Source organism: Sesamum indicum, linkage group LG5 (genome assembly GCF_026168435.1).
Source record: "Sesamum indicum cultivar Baizhima isolate 11 linkage group LG5, ASM2616843v1, whole genome shotgun sequence".
Taxonomy (NCBI): Eukaryota; Viridiplantae; Streptophyta; class Magnoliopsida; order Lamiales; family Pedaliaceae; genus Sesamum; species Sesamum indicum.
In genome coordinates, this window is record NC_142661.1 from 11,689,505 (window position 1) to 11,709,614 (window position 20,110).

The 20,110-nt window shown below is 32.1% G+C and overlaps 1 long non-coding RNA gene across 1 annotated transcript; it reads left to right on the plus strand.

The window, feature by feature from the left end:
- Positions 1 to 207: 207 nt before the first annotated feature.
- On the plus strand, positions 208 to 1,739 carry LOC148788119 (uncharacterized). Its single transcript, XR_016065621.1, has 3 exons — positions 208 to 254; positions 706 to 772; positions 1,515 to 1,739. It is a non-coding gene; the product is annotated as an uncharacterized LOC148788119 (long non-coding RNA).
- Positions 1,740 to 20,110: the final 18,371 nt, after the last annotated feature.

The window sequence follows — 20,110 nt, forward strand, 5'->3', positions numbered from 1 at the left end:
TAAATGGTACTTCGAGAAAAGTTTAATCAAATAAATAAAATAATAATAATATTATATATATAATATATACTATTTAATAATATTATATATATATATGAAAGAAAGAAAGAAAAAAGAAGAAGAAAAAGGGGTTTGGGGGTGGGCCCTCACCCACCGCCCCACCCCCACATAAATATATACATATGTATGTTGAATAATTGCAAGGTTACAAAATTGCAATTTCCTGTTTCTGCTTCATCAACCGCGCGATGGAGGTAAGGTTTTTAATTTTAATTCCTATTAATTTATATAATTATATTTTTTATTTAGTTCATTTATTACATGTTGATTATATTGAGCGATGTACTATTTAATCGGAATATTTTACGAGTTTGGCTATTTAAATTAGTATCGAATTAAATATCAAATCGGATATAAAAATGATATCGTTGGTTAATTAGATTATTAAATTTATTTGATTTGAATATTACTATAGCTAATTTATATAATTCCATCAGAATTGTTAACCAAATACGCAATTATATATATTATTGTTCAATTAAAGAGTATAATACCGGAAAATTGATAGAAAATTCATTGAAATATTCCAAAAATTATATTTAATAAATATTCTGTTAATAAAGAGGAAAAATGAAGATTTGTACTTTGATAGAAATAGAATATTAAAGAATTATTAACTGTATGTGGTTTAATAACTCATTATAGGATACGGGGGTGAGGTGAAAGGACTGACAATTAGCGATTGAGTAGAAAGAAACGTTGTGAGGTTGAGGTAAGTAAATAATTAGTATTATCTATATATGTATCTTTATTTGTAATTTTACTGTTATCTGAATTTGTGGTTCATGCTGACATGGATTTATCTGAAAGTATATGAGTGATGGATGATTTGATTTGACTGATGGTATTGTGTACGTGGAATGAGAAAATACGTTGAAATATTGTGTTTGTTGTTTGATGTGTTGTGGATGTCTGAAAATGAGAATATGTTGATATATTGTTTTACGTTACTAGTTGCTTACAAGAATGGTGATAAGTGAAAATGAGGGAGTGGTAGAAATTGAATGTAATTGTGGTGTGAATACCAATTGATGTGTTGAAAAGCCTATAAGGCGAAATGAAATGAAAAGAGCTTTGATGCGATATGAAAAAGATGTGATATGGAAAGAGCGATGCTGCGAAATAAAAGAGCTATGATGCGAAATGAGATTGATGAGCCGGCTGTCAAGGGGATTCACTTGAATTTATATAACGATGAGATTGAGTTGATGAGAGAAACACAATATCACCTTCTGGTAAGCAAACTAGGAAAAAAATGGAGTTTAGTTGATTGTCTTATTATGAGATCATCATGTGGTGTAATAAAGCTGGTTATGTTGGAATTAAATTGATTGTATTCCATGTGTATTGCTTGTTTATCTTGTTTGGGCTGTGTTTGATATGCATATATAGATAGGGTTGGTTATTTACTTACTGAGTGGCAAGCTTATCCCTCTGCTGACATTTTGTTTCAGGAGTAGACTTGAGGTGTCTGACTGTTGAAGATTAGGTCTATGCGCTATACTTAGGCAGGTCGGGCCAGTATGCTATTTTTCCTCGTTGTCAGTTAGAGTACAAATCATATTTTGTTGTATAAAGGCAAAGTAAGTATGGAGATTACTTGTGGTGTTTCATATGTATATATATAATGTTGTGGGTTGATAATACCTATTATGACGTGTTGGGATTACGTATGCAAATTGATTAGATGATTATGTGCAAATGTATATATATGAACACATGAATTACTATAAGTATGACGTTTATGGTAGATATAGCTCTTGTAGCAAAGGGGGTGCTACACACACACACACACACACATATATATATATATATTAGTATAACATTAAATTTAACTGACAAAATTACAAAAAACATTCAATTGAGAAATAAAGGGTTAAAGTTGTTACCTAATCAAAATGACTCCAAGTATCAACATAAATTCGAGACAGGTTAACGAACAAGAGTAGAAAAATATTTGTGGGATAGTGAGAGATCAAAAAAATTCGAGAGGGATTGAAGAAATAGAGAGAAAATAAGAATAAAAGAAGATAGTGACATTAAATGAAGAGAGCACACATATTTAGCTGTTAAGAAATAGCCGTTGATTTCGATTTTGAAACGGTCCTTTCGATGACTTTAGGACCATTTTTTTTACTGTTGAAATACAACCATTGTATTTCATTTGGAACAGTCTCAGTAATACTAAAGAAATAATACAAAAGCAGTTCCAATTTGTATTGAATTTCAAAATGATTTTTGAAACACATTACTTCTTAAATAAAATTAATAATTTGGAATGATTTTTCGTGTAATTGATTAAGGGTGTTCCAAAATCATTCGATATTGTACCTCATTTTGGAATACATTTTCAAACTGTCATAAAGGAATGGTCAACTCAAGACCCTTCCTAATTTTAATATTATGTTCCAAACAGAGTTTCAACCATTTACCATTACTATTTTGTAACGGTATTTGGATCGAATTTTGTAACTGTTTGTTTGGAACTCATGCTGGAACGATTTGCCCATTCCAAAATTATAACTAAAAAAAATATAGATCATAACATCTTCTTTCAATATCCGTTCATTATGTGTTCCAAAGACCGTTCGAAGATGGAATGGATTTAGAACGGTTGCCCTGACCGTGCCGAATCCTGCCTTTTTCTATATTGTGGTGATGTGCTGTAGCCAAATCCCATCCATAAAGGTGGTTGGCGGAGCACAAGATCTAGGATCCGATCATAGCACAAGAGATGGGATCCGCAAGATTTATAATTTTACAAGCTAGCTCAAGGTACTATCACTATAAAAAAAGGCCGAACTTGGAGCGGGTTTAGGAACGGATCAGGCAAGACCATTCCTATTTGGGACGTCAACTGTAACAAACTATGAAAATTGTTCCTAATATTAAATTTGTCAAGAAAAATTTAGTTTTTTAATTGGAATGGTCAGTCTTGTTTTGGAACACGTATATAAAATTGTTTTAGTAATTGTATTAGCAATAGATTTTCTGAGTTTGGGACACTTACTTCAAACTGAAATAGCAATGGTAATAGGAACGGTTGGCCACTATTAAGGAACACTTATATGAAATGGTTTTAACAATAGTATTTGTAACAGTCAATGCAGTTTAGGAACACGCGTTTGGAACTATTTTATTAATAGTATTTGGAACGGTCATTAATTTAGATTTATAACATTTCTTTACCATTACTAACATCGTTCCTAATATTTTAATTTATTTATATTTTGTAATTTATTCATATATTTAATAAATTGTAATATATAAATAAAATATATTTAAATATATAATTAAATTAATTGAATAAATTTTTAAGTAATTATGATTATGAATTTAATTAATTAATTTTAATATGAAATAATGGAATGTAATAAACATTATGGAACATGAATAGTTAAGAAAATATATTATATTAATATGAAAAATAATCTAATTATAAAAATGAAAAAAACAAATTAAAACGTAATCTAACCCCTCCACTTCAGCGACATCAATATCATCCTGATTTGAGGGCTGTCGAAGGTGGTTCGGGTACGTCTCTTGTAAAACAAACAAAACTATTAGTACTTTTAACCAAGAATTTTTTTTTTCTAAAACAAATAATATTAATAATCTACTTACCGCTACCTCAGCCGCCCTCAACCCACTCCAGTTGTCGTCCTCCTTTCTGTAGTAGCACCTTTCAAATAACTCAATCGCTTGTGCGGCTGACCGAGCTCTACCTTTTGTAAAAGAAAAAAACAGTTAGCATTTTCTTATCAATATTATCTTTTGTTGACAAATAAAGATGGATAAACCTAGCCAGTTCTACTGGCAAAATTTACTTGATGGGTTAATCATGCTTAAAGACATGTGTGATCTGTTTGTAAGTGGTGAAAACAATCGTATATTTTTAAATAATTATTAATTGTTAATTGTATTTTAATTTAAAATATTACCTCAATATTGTTATTGTTGATATTATTTTCTAAATAATATTATTATTGGGATTATTGATCTAATTTTATAATTATTAACATTATTATGTAAAAATATTTTTATTGGGAATATTTTCTTATTTTGTGATTATTGACATTATTATGTAAATAATGTTATTATTGGAAATATTAGCCTAATTGTTGTTGATGTGATTATTATGTAAAAAATTATTAATGGGAATATTCTTCCAATTTTTGTGATTATTTACATTTATCATGTAAAAATGTTAATATAGGGGAAATTGTTCAAAAATTTTTTATTAGTGTGATTATTATGTAAAATTTATTAATTGTAGTAAATTTCCAATTTTTTTTAATATTTACATTTATTATGTAAAAATATTAATATTGGTGAAATTGGTCAAATTTTTTGTATAAATTACACATAAATTGCATAAATTATTCAATTAAATTGAACATAAATTGCATAAATTACACATAAATTGTAGAAATGACCAAAAACCAGAAAAAATTGACAATAAGATTTTTAAAAGTATCAAAAGTTTTCTGTCAATTTTTTAAAAATTTTAAAAAATTAAAAAAATATACAGAAGAATATTAAAAATTACATTTACAGAAGAATATTAAAAATTACCTAAAATTTACAAAAAAAATTTGAAAATTACAAAAAAACGTTAAAGAAAATTAGGAAAATGAAAAAAATTGCAAAAAAACCAGACAATTTTCAAAAAACCGAAATTAGTTTTTTCAAAATAATTTCAGAAAAATTTTTCAAAAACTGGCCAAAATATTTTAAAAAAATTGCTGTTTATTTATATGAAAGTGGGGGAAAATAGAAGAAAAGTGTTGTAAAAAAAAAGAAGAAAAATGGTTGGGGGGGGTGGGTATCAAAGAATAAAGGAGAGGGGGGGGAAGGTCCAGAAAAAAGGAAACCTAGCCATTTGATTCCACTTACCTCTAGACAGCAGCGGTGGAGCTGAGTACCGGTGAGGGAGGTAATCAGTGGAGGAGAGTGTGGGAGGGAGAGTGAAGGAGGAAGAGGGAGGGAGAAATGAAAAATCTTCTAAGTGTTGTATATATACTAATTTTTGGAGTGGGCTTTGGACCGGACAATTTTTAAAAAACCGTTCCTAAGACTATTCCTATCAAAAAAGAGACGTCGTTTCTGTTGGCGAACATTATTTAAAAAATCATTCCTATTGTTTAACCATTCCAACAAAAACAAAACATTGTTGTTTTTTTTCAAAATGAAATTATTTTGGTAGAATATTAATACGACCATTCGCAATGATTACATACAGTTACTAATTGTGTCTCAAAATTATTTTTCCAAAAAAATCAGAAAAGTAAAAACTATAGGAAAAATTGTCCAAGACATGTTAATGATCAGAATAAAGTAGATCATTAATTAATTAAGGTCATTGAAAACATATCTTGCATTGAATTAAATTGATATATGTTCAAAGATCAAGTGCATTTGTATAAATAAGAATGTGACTCTTACATAAATGTAAGTAGTACCTTATACTGTTGTACTGAATCGTCTAATCAGACCGTTAGAATTTTAATCAGACCGTTTGATGTTACTAAATCGACAAAATACTACATTCGATTAAAAGTTTTGGATATTTTTGTTATACGAATACTGAGATATCGTATCTGATACACAATTAATGATATTAAAAACGGCACAACCGTCCATCAAACTATTTAATTCTAAATCAAACCGCTAGATATGTTCACATATAGAAAGTATTGGTATGCGTTTAAATTTGGAATTGATCAGGGTCTCAGATTGAAATATCATAACCGGAAACTGAACTAGGAATCTGTGGACATATTTAGGAACGAATAGTTTATAAATTTAGGCATGATTTAAATTCATTTTAGGAATGGTCATATATTTAAAAATCATTCATAAGTTCGATTTTTCCACCACTTTTAATTTGGCGCGAAATTAAAATTTTTGAACTCATTTGGCACGAAATTAAAATAAATTGACCGTTCCTAAATTTTGATTTTCCCTCCTATTTTATGTAAGATATTGTAATGTATTTAGGAATGAATTTCTTAAAGTCCCTTTAAAGTTGGAACAGTCTTTGGAGCTATTTGTGGGTTTCTGGACCGTTCCTAAATAGAAAATTTTGTTTATTACTTTCAAAAATAATTTTATTGTGTGGGAACATTATTTTCCAAATTGTCCACAAAATCCGCTCCAAAAATCATTTCAATTTGTAGCGGGTTTTGGAACAGATTTTGAAACACATAACTTCTTAAGTAAAACTCATAATTTGAAACGGTTTTTGGCATAATTCATTAAGTGTGTACTAAAACCGTTACAAATTGGACGTTATTTTGGAATACGTTTTCTAACTATCATCTTTTGGACATCCATTGTCACACATATAGGAATGGTCAATGCAAGAACTTTCCTAATTTTTATAATCCGTTCCAAACAGAGTTCTAAATATTAACCGTTACTATTTTTTAGCGGTCTTTGGAAGGATTTGAACCGTTAGTTTGGAACACATAATGGAACGATTTTGCCATTTAAAAATTATAACCGGAAAAAAAGTGGATCATGACGTCATCTAGCAATATCTATTCCTCATGTGTTCCAAAGCCCGTTCCAATATGGAACGGGTTTTGGAACGACTCTCTTACCCGTGCCAAATCCCGCATTTTTTTGTAGTGTATATAGGGCCTTTTCCAATTTCTTCCCATTTGTTACGGTTTTCTCAAATTGTATCCCATTAGATGAAAATATTATTTAATTTTTGTCCTCCCATCTATTTTCCATCCAATAATGAATTTAGCCTTTAGCAATCTCACGTGCATTTTTTTTTTCTATTTTTTGTCAATTATTAGACAAAAAAAGCACTTGAGGACTATAGTTGAGAAACTTATCAACTCGTGAGATGCAATGTGGGAAAACTGAAATAAATGGAACTAAATTGAAAAGTGCCCTTACGGTACAAAAAGTGCAATTTTTCCATAGAGTTACATTACTTTGTGTGCTTGTTAGATGGATACATCCAACCATTTTTTGTTTCAATCCATTTTAATCCAACATAGTGAGCTGCCCAATTCAGTACAATCGAGGAACTAATTGTAAACCGATCTTAAAGTACCTTTACTTTATCATAAATGATAAATAATAGTTGTAGTCATTAAACGAGTTTATCCAAAGACTGATAAGTTATATTAAACGAGTTTTTGGAACAAAATTATTATTCCAAAAGCTTCTCTATTTCAACTTTGACCCCTTCAGTCTGATTAGATATTATGACAAATAATATAGGACGCACCATTTGGTTAAATCTAACTTCATGATATTAGCTATTGCTAGGACACAATAATCAATTAATAGCATTCTTTTTCTTTTGTTTTTTTTCTTGGATACGAAAATTATATCATAAATTTGGCACCAAGAGCTGTATAATACATTTCTCTCCATCAATGATCAGAGCTGTAGTGAGCATTTCTTGCCAATTGATGTGCAAGACTGTTTGCTTGTTGATGAACATGCACAAAAGTGATGGAATGAAAAGTTACTGCTAATGTTTTGATATCTTCAAAAATTGGTCCTAGTGGTAAGGAGACCAATTCAACAACCTTAAGCTTATTGATGATGGATAAGTAATCACCTTCAATAAGAACACTCCTTTGCTTCCAGGATGGTCTGGTGTAGTAGGAAAAGAGAAATGTTTCGTCCACCCTACTAAGCAGATGTCTTTAGAGTTTCCTGCAATAACCCCTATACCCATAGATGATTGTTCTGGAGAATTTGCACCATCAAAATGAACTTTTACTGAATCAGTAGGTGGGGGATACCACTAATTTGTTTGAGCTTGATTCTATATTGTACTAAGACTCTAATAACAATTCATGTAGTCGGGAAGATGGATTGTTGACAGATGTATTATCTCCATAGGGTGAGAACTTGATGACTCAATCAAACATTTGTTGCGGTGATTTAGATATACCAACAGATAGTAACAAATAAATCAGCTTTTGAGTGCCGAAGTGACATACAAGAATTTGATACTAGTCGGCATAGTTTAGATAAGGGCCTAAAATAATTCGATGTGGAAGAAGTGACAATGGCCAGATTCGCCTGAAAAATGTGAACTTTAAGAGATCATAGTTGAGTGTTTGGTCCTCCGCTTTACACAGGGCAAACATTAAAGACTTCAACCTTATGCTTTACCAGATTGCTCAATGTGGGTAATGCATTATCGCAAAATTTACCAGCTAAAACCCATACCACAGTATTCGAAATTCTATTAATCAGGTTGCAGGATGATGACGGGATTGCATTCACGAATTTGTACTAAGTGATGTGCACTTCTAATAAAAAACTTGCATTTTGTGTTGAAAAGTCAGATTATAAGATCTATGGAGTGTTTACCTAACTAAATGGCCTATTTGCAACTAATTTTGGAAGGAGAAAATAAGGCTTGGAGGTTAGGCTCCTTCCACTCGGCAGTATCATGATTGGCCACCTAGTTTTTCGCTAAACAAATTCGTATTTCCGAAATTATTTTGCTTTAAACATGCGTCCAACAAAAGATGTCGTCAAAAGGGCATCATTGAAGGCCTCAAGTGTTTAAAACCCAAACCACAGTCCTTTCTTTCTTGCACAAAGTGTTCTCTCCTGTCGCCTTTCTTCTCCCACCAGAAGTTAGACATCATTCCTCCAATCTCATGAATAGGTGATGAGGAAAATTTTAAGGATGACATAGCATACATTGGGAAAGACTGAAAAATTGCCTTTAGGAGAATCTTTTTACCCGCTTCGGAGAGCATCTTCTTCTTCCAGCCTCGTACTGTCAAATCTTATCCTTAATTCTAGCACATTAATATTTCTTTCTTCAAACGTGCACCCACCGCAGGTTAACCCAAGTGTGGACTTTTGCTACGGCTAAGATATCTACCAGATGCCATTGGTGTTCATTGCATATGTTTCTACTAAACCCCGTGCTTGATATTTTGAGATTAATAATCTGCCCCGATGCTTGTGTGTATCAGTATAGTATGGTACCATGGAAAGATGACGATGTGGCCTTGTAAAAGATACAAGCGTATCTTCAACCAAGAATAGGTGAGATGTGCCACGATTGCCATTCAAACACCCTGGATCAAACCCAGTAATTCAGCCGCTTTTAACATTCCATTGAGAGCTTCTCCACAAAATAAGAATAGGTAATGCGATAGGGGGCCAGTTAGATTGGTTGTTAGTCATTCTCCAATGTTTATCGAATAATATTAGATTGATGAATACGGTAATAGTTCATCAAGTTGGCAGTGTGTTTTATTAGGTTTACCATTGATATTGAACAGGATTTTCAATGTCACAGCCAAATGCTCACAGATCGAAAGGTAAAACTCGTGGAGTTGGGCTACGCATAGATTTGGCAGCTATGAAACCAACTTATGAGGGTCCTGTCCTGATACGTTCCAAGTCGAGAACCTAGAAACAGGGCATCAAAGGTCCTATGGAGATTCGCACTAAGTATTGCAGCCGTTTTTCGTCGGTAGAAGACGTAGGTCTTCTTTGCTATTTGAGTGGGTTAGTTCGGAAGGTAGTCGACTGACTGAATTGACTTGTGGGGATCGTCATATAGAAAACTATTGAGGCTTGATTGGTTTGACTAGGATTTTTTGGTTCTGATAGTACGAGATTAGTTCTCAAATTTGAGTAATCATGCCAGTCAAGTACATATGAAACTGTATCTTGGATATGGCGAGCGGTGACTGTGTCGTGAGACATGATCGTTATAAGCCTTATCTAGTGCCTTCCTAGTATGTAGCAAGGAAGGTTGATTTCAAGAGAGGATCTGTCCCCTGTCAGTATATGTTAGTGAGTTCTCCTATGCGCTCTAAAATAGTTTAGACTATAAAAGTATTTACCCAAAATGATTGGTCGATCAGCGATAGGTTTTTAAGATCAAATCAGTAGAGTAAATACGTCTTGAGTATTAAGCATTTTTGCCTAGTCAAAGATGGGAACCGACGCCTAATTCCATGCCCAATTCTAAGATCGAGAGACAATTGACAGTAGGGCCATACTTGTGCAGGTTCGGAGCCTACATGTTCACGCCGTTATTCACATAGTTTCTAGTACCATAGACCATTGCTACACGAGAACTCATGGTAACGAGCTACTTTTGATTAAAGGATAATCCAAAATAATTAATTAAATTAGATTTAATTAATTTTATCGATCACACACACCCAAGTCTAGTTGAGGGTGAACCTAAAGAGTCACACCCTACCACTATAATAGAATGCAAGTAATTTGGAATTAATTCCAAAAGAGTCGGATTGATTTAATTGAATTAAATTAAATATGGAAGAGAGTAAATGATTGCATCATTTATTTAGACCAATCTATTCAACCGATGACTTGAATTTAATTAATTGGATTAATTAGAATTTCAAGTTAGCTATTAAAATTAATTAGATTATTTTTACTTGGCATGGCCGGATTTATGAATTGGATTTATAAGTTAAAAAAAGAGACAGAATAAAAGGCTTGGATCCTTTAATTGGATTAAAGTATATTTTATTATTAGACTTATAAATTAAATTAGATTTTATTTAAAGTCCATTAGACGTGGCTTGATTTAATTTTAATTAATCAAGCTCGGTCCATTAAAATGCAAGCCCAAGTTCTTTGTTAGACTATGGCTAGGTTAAGGAGTAAAAACTCCTCCTTGGGTGTGGTGTGGCATAGAGGTGTTAGATGGTTGAAGGAGTCTTGCCAGGTAAAGGCTCCTTGGTATCTTGTGACTAGGCCACATATAAAGCCTCTAAAAATTACTCACAGCTGACCAGCAGCATACCAATGAAATTTCTCGCATATTTTCTCTCCAAAAACCCTCTTAAGATCTTAGAGATCCAAAGAACAACAAAGGATCAAATGTTAAACAATAACGTTGTTGATTCTTTGCACATTTGTGGAGTTTTTGCTAGCACAAAATCTCCACATCCTTTAGTGGTGGTGTGTTAGTTTTTGGAGGGTCTCTAGACCGAAATGTCACTGTGAACGATAGAGAATGAGGAATCAACGCTTGTAGTCGAACAAACAAAAAAAAAAGGGTAAAAATCTCAATTACTATTTTTGTCCGTCTTATTCATTTTTCTCCTACTTCTTGGCCTTTTTTGTTTTATTTTTACACCGAAGGACGGAGAAAAGATTAAGGGTACACCCATTGATCAAGATTAAATTGCATGTTAAATTGTTATTATCAATTTTTTGAGCTATTGCCGCGCTTCCTTGGCCGATCCATTTCCTACAAGTGTTATTCGTGCCCGGTTCGGTGTATAGGCCTATAATTTAACATGTTTAATGTGGATTTACATGATAACATGTTTTAATCGACTTTGAAAGCATGATTTTTGTTTTAATTGCATATCTAAATCTAGGGTTTTTAGATATTTTAATATTGCATTTAATTTTGGGCTTGAGAATTTTTTTTAAATTTTGGAATATCTAAAATATAATTCATTCTTCAAAATGCAAAAAAAAAAAGTTTCAAAAAAATTAAAAAATGGCAGTAGACGTGCCGACAAGCGCACGACCTAACGTGCACGCTTGCAGACATGCATGCTAGCAAGGGCGAATGCACGTCTGCGCTGGCATGCGTGGGCTCGCACAGCCAGCAGATCAATCAGCGGGGGTGCACGCATTGTTTGCTGATGTCTGCTTTCTATTTTTTCAGAATTTTTATTTTTTCTGAATTTTCTGCATATTTTTCTGAAATAGTAAATTCTGGGGAATTTAATTTTTTGTTGTTATGTGTTATTTTCAAAAATTAAATAACTAAAATTAATTTGAATGGGTTCTCAAAAAAGAATTAATTTTTTGTACTGTAGTTATGTCCATAATTAAGTTGTATTATTTTTAACATAAGAACCCTTTGATTGGATATGTGATTAATATATGATATTGGATATCATTATTATAATGCATGGTTTCTGTTACATTTTTTGTGCATGGTTCTTTTGAAAACAAATGTGTTATTTTGTTAATTGAATTAACATGGATGATCACAAAACCCATTGGATGTTTTATTTTCTGTTGGGTTGTGGCATGCGTGCCACTTATATTCTTATCTCTCTATTTTTTGCCTAATTGTTTAAGGCTTTCTTTCTCCCTATTTATGTACTTCCCGCAACTTCTGTTTCGGGTTTCTTTTTAGTTGTAATAAGTGTAATAGGTTAGGGAGGTTTAGTTTTATTTTTTGTAACAATTGAAAGAACTACCTCAGTTGATGGAGGCCTATGGAGGAGCCCATGGGTTGGCCCATGGAGAAGAGGCCCGAAGGACGGAGCCCACGAAGGAGATGAAGAAATAAAGAGAGAGTACAAAGCCCATATTGTGTTAATGGGTCTATCTTAGACTAACCATAGATCTACTGTGAGCTGAGTAGATCGCATAGGCTATTGGGCTTGTGATTATCCAATAGTGGCGTGCTAGACTTTTATTTTTGCGTGCCTTACGTTTAATTAATATTTTTAATATTTAGAATATTATGCTTGAACAATATTAAATATGATGAGTTCTCGGTCATATAAATAACAAATAACCCTCACTTGGTTGGACCAAGTTAAATTATTAGACCCAAAAATGAAAAAAAATAACGGATTGTTATTAAATGTCTTCCATCCACTTGCGGTGAGGAAGTTGATTTCACCCATACATGTTCTCACGAGTCGTGGCATGTTAGGATTGAAATGAAACTGCACTATTATTGTGAATGAAGTGAATACACACCTATTTCTCTATCTCATTAGTCATGGGGCAGTGGTAGTTTGTCCTATGATTTGGTTGATGGGTCGAGTCTAACACCAAGCAACGTGATTCGCTTGAAGTCCTCGAAATTACGTGAAAAAGGTGATTCACAATATCTTAGGAATCTAGTAGGTCGAGAATGGTATTTGATACCTCCCACAAGGCTAGATCCGTGTGAATCATAAAAGCTCGACATCAAGAATTTCGCTTCTCGACCTTAAGCCCAGTAAGAAAAGTTTTTTCAGAAACCCATTTGAGAGTGATGGTTTTTGTAGAAATAGTGGGAGGGTTAATGACTAAAGTTCAAGTCCTTAACATGAACATAATTTTATGATAATCTACTAATTTTTTTATTTATCATAGATGTCTAAGAATTCGCTTAACACCATACTTGAGGATAATAAATTTGATGGAACAAACTATTCAAATTGGCTGAGAAATCTGAGGATAATCCAAGATTTCGAGAACTAGATTTATGTTCTGGGTAAGTCTCTATCTCGCACTTTGGCAGAAGGGTTCCTGCTAGGAGATCATTTGACGTTCGAGAAATTTACTTAGTAACACAAGCACAACTGGATAGTACGCAGTATCGTACTGGGCATGATGAGTAACAAGATCCAGAAACAATACGAGAGGTACAAAGATGTATGGTCAATAATGCACCGCATGAAAGAACTTTATGTGATACCGTACTGGCATATCAAAATGCCGCGACGAAGGAATTCTTAGGTGCTAGAATAGTTGAGGGATTGTCCGTATGAGAGCATCGAGTGGTGATGCTATATCCCTCGTAGAAAAGCTGAAAGAACTCCAGGCTGATTTCGAGAATGAATGTGATCTTACAATCACTAACTCCATATTTTGACGACTTTATTATCAACTATAACATGAATGGGATTGAGAAAAATCTTAATGAGTTGATTAATATGTTGGTCCAGTACGAGGCAACGATTGAAAAATCTATATCTGGGAATACTGGTGGGAGAGGCTTCGACCTCTAAAGCAAAGGGCAAGGGTGCCAAATGGGGGAAGAGGAAGAGTGATGAGACTTCTTCCACTGCTTCTAGCACTTGAAGTCATCCTGTTACGTTGTGAGGCGGGGGTAAAGGAAAAACAAAGATATATTGAATTTTTAAATAAATTAATTTATTGAATTTTTTACTAATAATTTGATATGTTCAACTATTTAAAAATTTCTCAACTTCTTATTTAAAAACAAGTACTATAAATACATTATAATGTATGCATATTTTCTATATACGTATGTGAAACGCACATAAATTGTCTGAAATTTTGAATTTATAAAGTTGGATTAATGTTTTAGGATATGTTAGCATATAAGTAGTTAATGTAGTTGTTTAATATGAAACTATATTTAACAAAATTAATTTAAAATTCAGTAAATTACGTATTGTTGAATTGTGGTTATATTGGTAGTTCAGTAAACTATATTGTTAAAATTCATTAAACTATATTGTTGATTGTTTTTAGTTTAAAATTATCAGATTATTTATTTTAATTAATAACTTGTTTTCATAGATATTGGTTAAGAAATTAATGACCCTTTGTTTATAAAATTAAACAAATACTACTAAATAAAACAAAACAAGCCGGAGAGATATAATTGTAGTCATTTATCTTGAATGAATTCACCTTCCATTGTACATGTAATATGAATGCATAGATTTCTTAGTATTCTCTCATAATGCTTAAGGGTTAATTACATTTTTCCATCTGAAATATGAGTATTTTTATATATTGGTATTTAAATTTTTTTGGTTTCAACTTACCATCTAAACTTTACAACACTTTACACTTAGTCATTTATAACTATTATTCAACCAAATTTTTTGTCAAAGAAAACATCACATGCAGTACACATGTGATGTTTAAAGGTTATGTAATATGTTTTCGGAATATCACATGTAGAGTTTTTTGGGGGAGAATCACTCGGCGCAGGGCCTCCCGTGTGAGGTCAGGTGATGGTCAACAACTCAGGCAGGAAATGCTGAGAAGCGGCTAACGATGCAAGAGCTCTTTTCCCTTTATACGCTCTAAAAAAAAGGGTATGTCGGGTTTTGGACCCTATGTTGAGTAAGGGTTCCAAAACTGATAGGTATGTGTTCTTTCTTGGCACTCTCTTTCTATATTATGCCAACCTAAAAAGAGCGATTGAGAGTGGGTTTCGGGTTCGATAGTGTCGAGAAGGTATTAGCCACCGGTGACCGTACTTTCGTAAAAGCACCATTGGGCGGTGGTTCCTCTCCTTCCTCTTGAACCTCGAACAAAAAATAGATGTCGCCGACTAAGAGTTCCGAATTTCAAAAGTAAACTGAACTTGACTTAAGACGAAGGAACCGAGTGCCGAAAAAAACCGCTTTCTTAAGGCTTCAAACTACTAGTCATTAAGACTACTATGAAAGAAAAGTAAGGAAGTCCTTTTCTTGACTTGGCTGTGCACCTATCCCCTTTTTAAAGAACTTTATTTCAATCTCAACAAAGAAATGAAAGCATAACTCTTTGCTTCTTGTCCTCTTACTCTTTTAGCCTACCTTGTGGAGGTCTCTCGGGTGTCTACGGCAGATCCTATCAGTCTCGTGATGAAGAGAATTTCCGATCTTCCACTAAGAAAGGTATCGTCACGACAACTCAATTTGTCCGGTAAACTACTCGGGGCTCCCCATGGTTTAGTAAAAGGGAGGGGAGATTTTCTCTTCATCCGAGGGTTCATTTCATTCATTATGAACTCAAAAGTGTAAGGCTTATTAGTGAGGTCTTAAAAACGTCATATAATGAATGATCGGAAGATTGGACCACAGAGGGACTTGTTATATAGAGAAATAAGACGGGAAAGTGCGCTACCTCCCCCAATTATCTGCCGGCTGACCCGGCATTAATTGGGTCCAAGGAGGGTGGGGGTGAGCGACCAAGCGAAGTAACGAAGTGAATGAAGTGGAGCTGAGTAGGCTATACCGGACCATAGGGACGGGATAGCTGCGACCATTACGCTGAGGACAAGGAACGAAGACCCAAGAATTCGTTCCGTAGTCGAGGGTGGAACTGCACCGAAAGCGGTTTCACCCGAGAGAGCCGGGAAATGGCACAGCAAGCCTGCTCTGCGCAACATGTGATTTTTTTCGTACAGAAAATCAAGAAAAAGACAATCATATAAGGCAAAGTGCAAATTTTGTAAAGTTGAGATGGTAAGTTGACACAAAAAAAAAAAAATCAATGGCAAAAGTAAAAACGGTCATAGTTTGGATGGAAAAATGCAATTTTCCCTACTGCTTATAACCTTTTGTATCCCCCAAGATATTTTGTAATTATATTCTTTAGTAGTATATTTTGTAACCATAACTCTGGTGGTTTATAAATACCACTATGTAATTCATTTGTAACATATCTTTTGGAAGAATTATAAGAAAAGAGATTTGGAGAGAATACATATATATTGTTTTCTTATACACTATTAGCAGTAATAGCCTAAGAAATTTAGAATTTTTCTAAGTTTATAATACGTTATGAACACGACTTTACGCTCAATTAAGGTGGAATGTTAATTTTTCTTTGTATAATTTTTATTCTTCATTGATTTACCTTTACAATATCTTAATTACTTTTATTCTTGATTATTTATTAATGACATATTAATAATCGTGTTTTATACATTTCAATGTCTCCTAAAGTGAACATATATAAATAAAAAGTTCTATATTAATTGATATTGTCTCCAGAAGCAGACACACATTTTTTGATTTCATCCCCTGAGTGGACGTGTTTTATAAAATTTCATTGCCTCCTGAAGAAAATAATGAGTTACATTACCTCGATTAGTAGGTAAACTATTTTATGGCAATTATTTTCAGTATTATCCCTGGAGCAATGATAAGTATAATATTCGATTTTCTCACCACCTGAAAGATTTTTAGATAATGGCTTGATCAAGAAGCCTAAAGCTTCTTCATTTATTTAATTGATCCATAATAATTTCTTTGATATCATAGTATAGATATTGTAATTAAAATATGACTAACTTGAAGTTAATCTAATCAATTTACTTTACCTACATAGTTTTCTTTCATATGCCTATATAGTATTTTGAATTCATTTTAAGATTTGAGCCAAACTTAAATATATTTAATTCCATGTATGCATGTCATAATAATTCAATTTAATTGCATGGTAACTTATATGTTCCTTATTGCTAGTAATATTTTTATGTCACTTTTACATTATATTAATGTATAATACATTCGATTCTACTTAAATATTTATGTTGAATTTTATGCTAAAAGTGCATATTAACTTGTTGTAGCTTAATGGCCAATTTCACAAAATTGGATTTCAGTGCTCTTGATGTTTCTGAAACAAACTATCTATTGTGGGTCCTTGATGCCGAACTGCATTTGGCAAATAGCAAACTGGTGGAAACAATAAAAGAAAATACTAATGCTTCTGAGCAAGACTGTGCTAAAGAGATAATTTTGCTTTGTCATCATCTCCATGAAGACTGAAGTCTTAATATTTAACCATGAAAAATCCTATTTAACTCTAGAAGAGTTTAAGGGATAGATTTAACCATAAAAAAAACTATAATATTACCACGTGCGAGATATGAGTGGATACAATTCCAATTGAAAGATTTCAAGTCAATCGCTACATATAATTCTGAGATGTTTCAAATTATATCAGAACTGTGATTACGTGGAGATGATATAACAATGAACAAATGTTAAAAAACATATTTTCTACTTTTGATGTATCTAACCTTGTACTCTAACAGCAATAAAGGAAATGTGGGTCAAAACCTATTTATTGAGAAAGAAAATAATCAGCTTTTGTTGAATAATAAACACACACCCCGACCCATTGGTTCCAAACTACTTCCTGAAGTTCTTTGTCACTGTGTAATGATTGCAAGTTTGAGAACCTTATGAACAGACGACAACATAGGTAGGTTGTTTCTTTTGTATTCGAATAAAAGAAGTTGGTGTACTTTTTTTGTCACAGATCATCGGGCGATAAGATTCTCAAACATTCAATCCTTCTATAGTGACAAAAAACTTCTCCATTTGTAGTCATCTTTTAAAATTTTTTCCTACTAAATGAAAGAGAGAAGAAAACAAATAAGCTATTTATATGAGGAAGAAGAATAAATAAACCTTTCCCACCATATTTTCATTTGTTGGTGCATTTTCTCTCCAAATTTGCACCCACCTAACGAAAAACGCATCCACCGTTGCCCCTTTTATGTTTTGAAATTGGAAAAAAACACATATAGGATGCAATATGAGACCAAAATTGAAAATATATCCACTTATAGGGCTAAAAATACAATTTATCCTTGAATAGAAATTGAAAATCAATGAAATTTTTGCCTATTTCGTAGCCATCCAAATGATGGATGAAAATAAAAATGATCCTCAAACTATGGAGGAATGTTACACTTAAATGATTGGAAAAAAATTGAAAATAAGCAAAAAATATTTGGACCTATAACTCTTGTGTTTGCACGAAAAAATAAATGAATGAAATGAAGTTCTAAGGTACAAAACTAGACTTGTGGCCCAAGGCTTTACTCAAAAGACAAAAATTAATTATACTGAAACATATTCACCTGTAGTGGATGCAACCACACTTAAATTTTAATCAATTTATTAGTAATTGAACAATTGCAAATGCCGCTCATGGATGTGGTAATTACATATATGTGTGGGTCATTGGATATAGAAATCTACATGAGAATCCTACAAGTATTGTAAATATTTTAGGATAAAATCACTAAAAATTTGAGAGATGCTCATGATGATTTCATTGCGTATTTCATAAAATAAACTGATTATGTAATACTTTCTAAGCCACATTAGATTAAATATTCAGATGCAAGACATGCAATTTTAGGTTTTATTTGATAATTTTTATGTCATACTTTATTTTATGAGAAACTTGGAACATATATAATAAGAATTATATCGTTTATAGCAGTGTGAGTGTCGTTTTGTGCTCTAATATCTTTAAATTTCCCGTGTGGCCATGTCCGTTCGTATCTTGTCCCTGTCGTCATGTGGCCATGTCGTCGTAGATAACTATATTAATAAAACTATAACATGTAATATAAAGAAAAATATGAAGATCTTTTTATCATTCACACCTTTTATGCCATTTTTTTCTACTTTTTCTTTTGGAAAATGGATATGTGAGGTCATGGTTTAGGAGTAGCATTTACACATTTTTATATTTTTTTACAAGGACCGATAATTTCTATCGTACATTGTTGAAGAGATCAATACTTGTACACTTATATTTTATTCTATTATATTAGAGATAATAAAAAAATGTTCAATAACATACATAGTAATTACATGTCAAATCTCAATTTACATTGTAATCTATCTTACAACAAAAAGTGTTCACATTACATAATAAGTGATTTAATTTATTCTCATTATTCTTTTAGCATTTGTATGTTACTCTTCAAATTGTTTTCTTACATGCGAATTCATGTAAGTGATTTTCATTCGTCATCTAACCTATTTTGATATGTTAAGTGATTTAACTAATTCAAATTTATATATATGCTAATAAAATTTTCAACATTAAATCATTTCAATTTTTGTGATTTTTCGTAGGTGTTATATGATACGGGAAAACCTAGTAAATGCGATATATTATGAATGTAATATACAAAAAAATTATATGATTAAATAAGTATAATGTGAAAAGTAATTAGTAGGAATAAATGTGAATATTGTGAAAAATATTTAATAAGAGTATATGTGTAATGTCAAAAGGAGTTAATAAGAAATAATAAGTATATTATTTTACATTTGCATCCTTAAAAATAATATTTATAAGGTTAATTTAGTCCAACCAAAAAAAGAGAAAAGTTCAATATTTCAACTTAGATACTATTACAAATATTATAGGTAACCACATGCACCATTATGTATTATATAGCTAAATTCAAGATATTATAATTTTTTGTTTAAATTCATCTTCATCTATTGCAGTACAATATTAAAAAACAAGGGGAAGAACCTTCATATCAGAGTTAAGTTATTTACAGTTTACTTCATTAAATTTCTGAGTACTCACATGGGACAATTATTTGTAATGCTTCAAGTATAAGAAAAGATTTTCAACATTTTTAATTGAATATCTACTGTTTGATTTAGGTTGATCCTGCACCAAAAAAACAAACACATTAAAAAAAAGAGTATAAACTAAGCCACAGATAAAGTAGAAAGTGTAAGCATATTAGATTAAAGAGATAAACAAACTCCACTAACCAATCAGTCGAAGTGGCCGT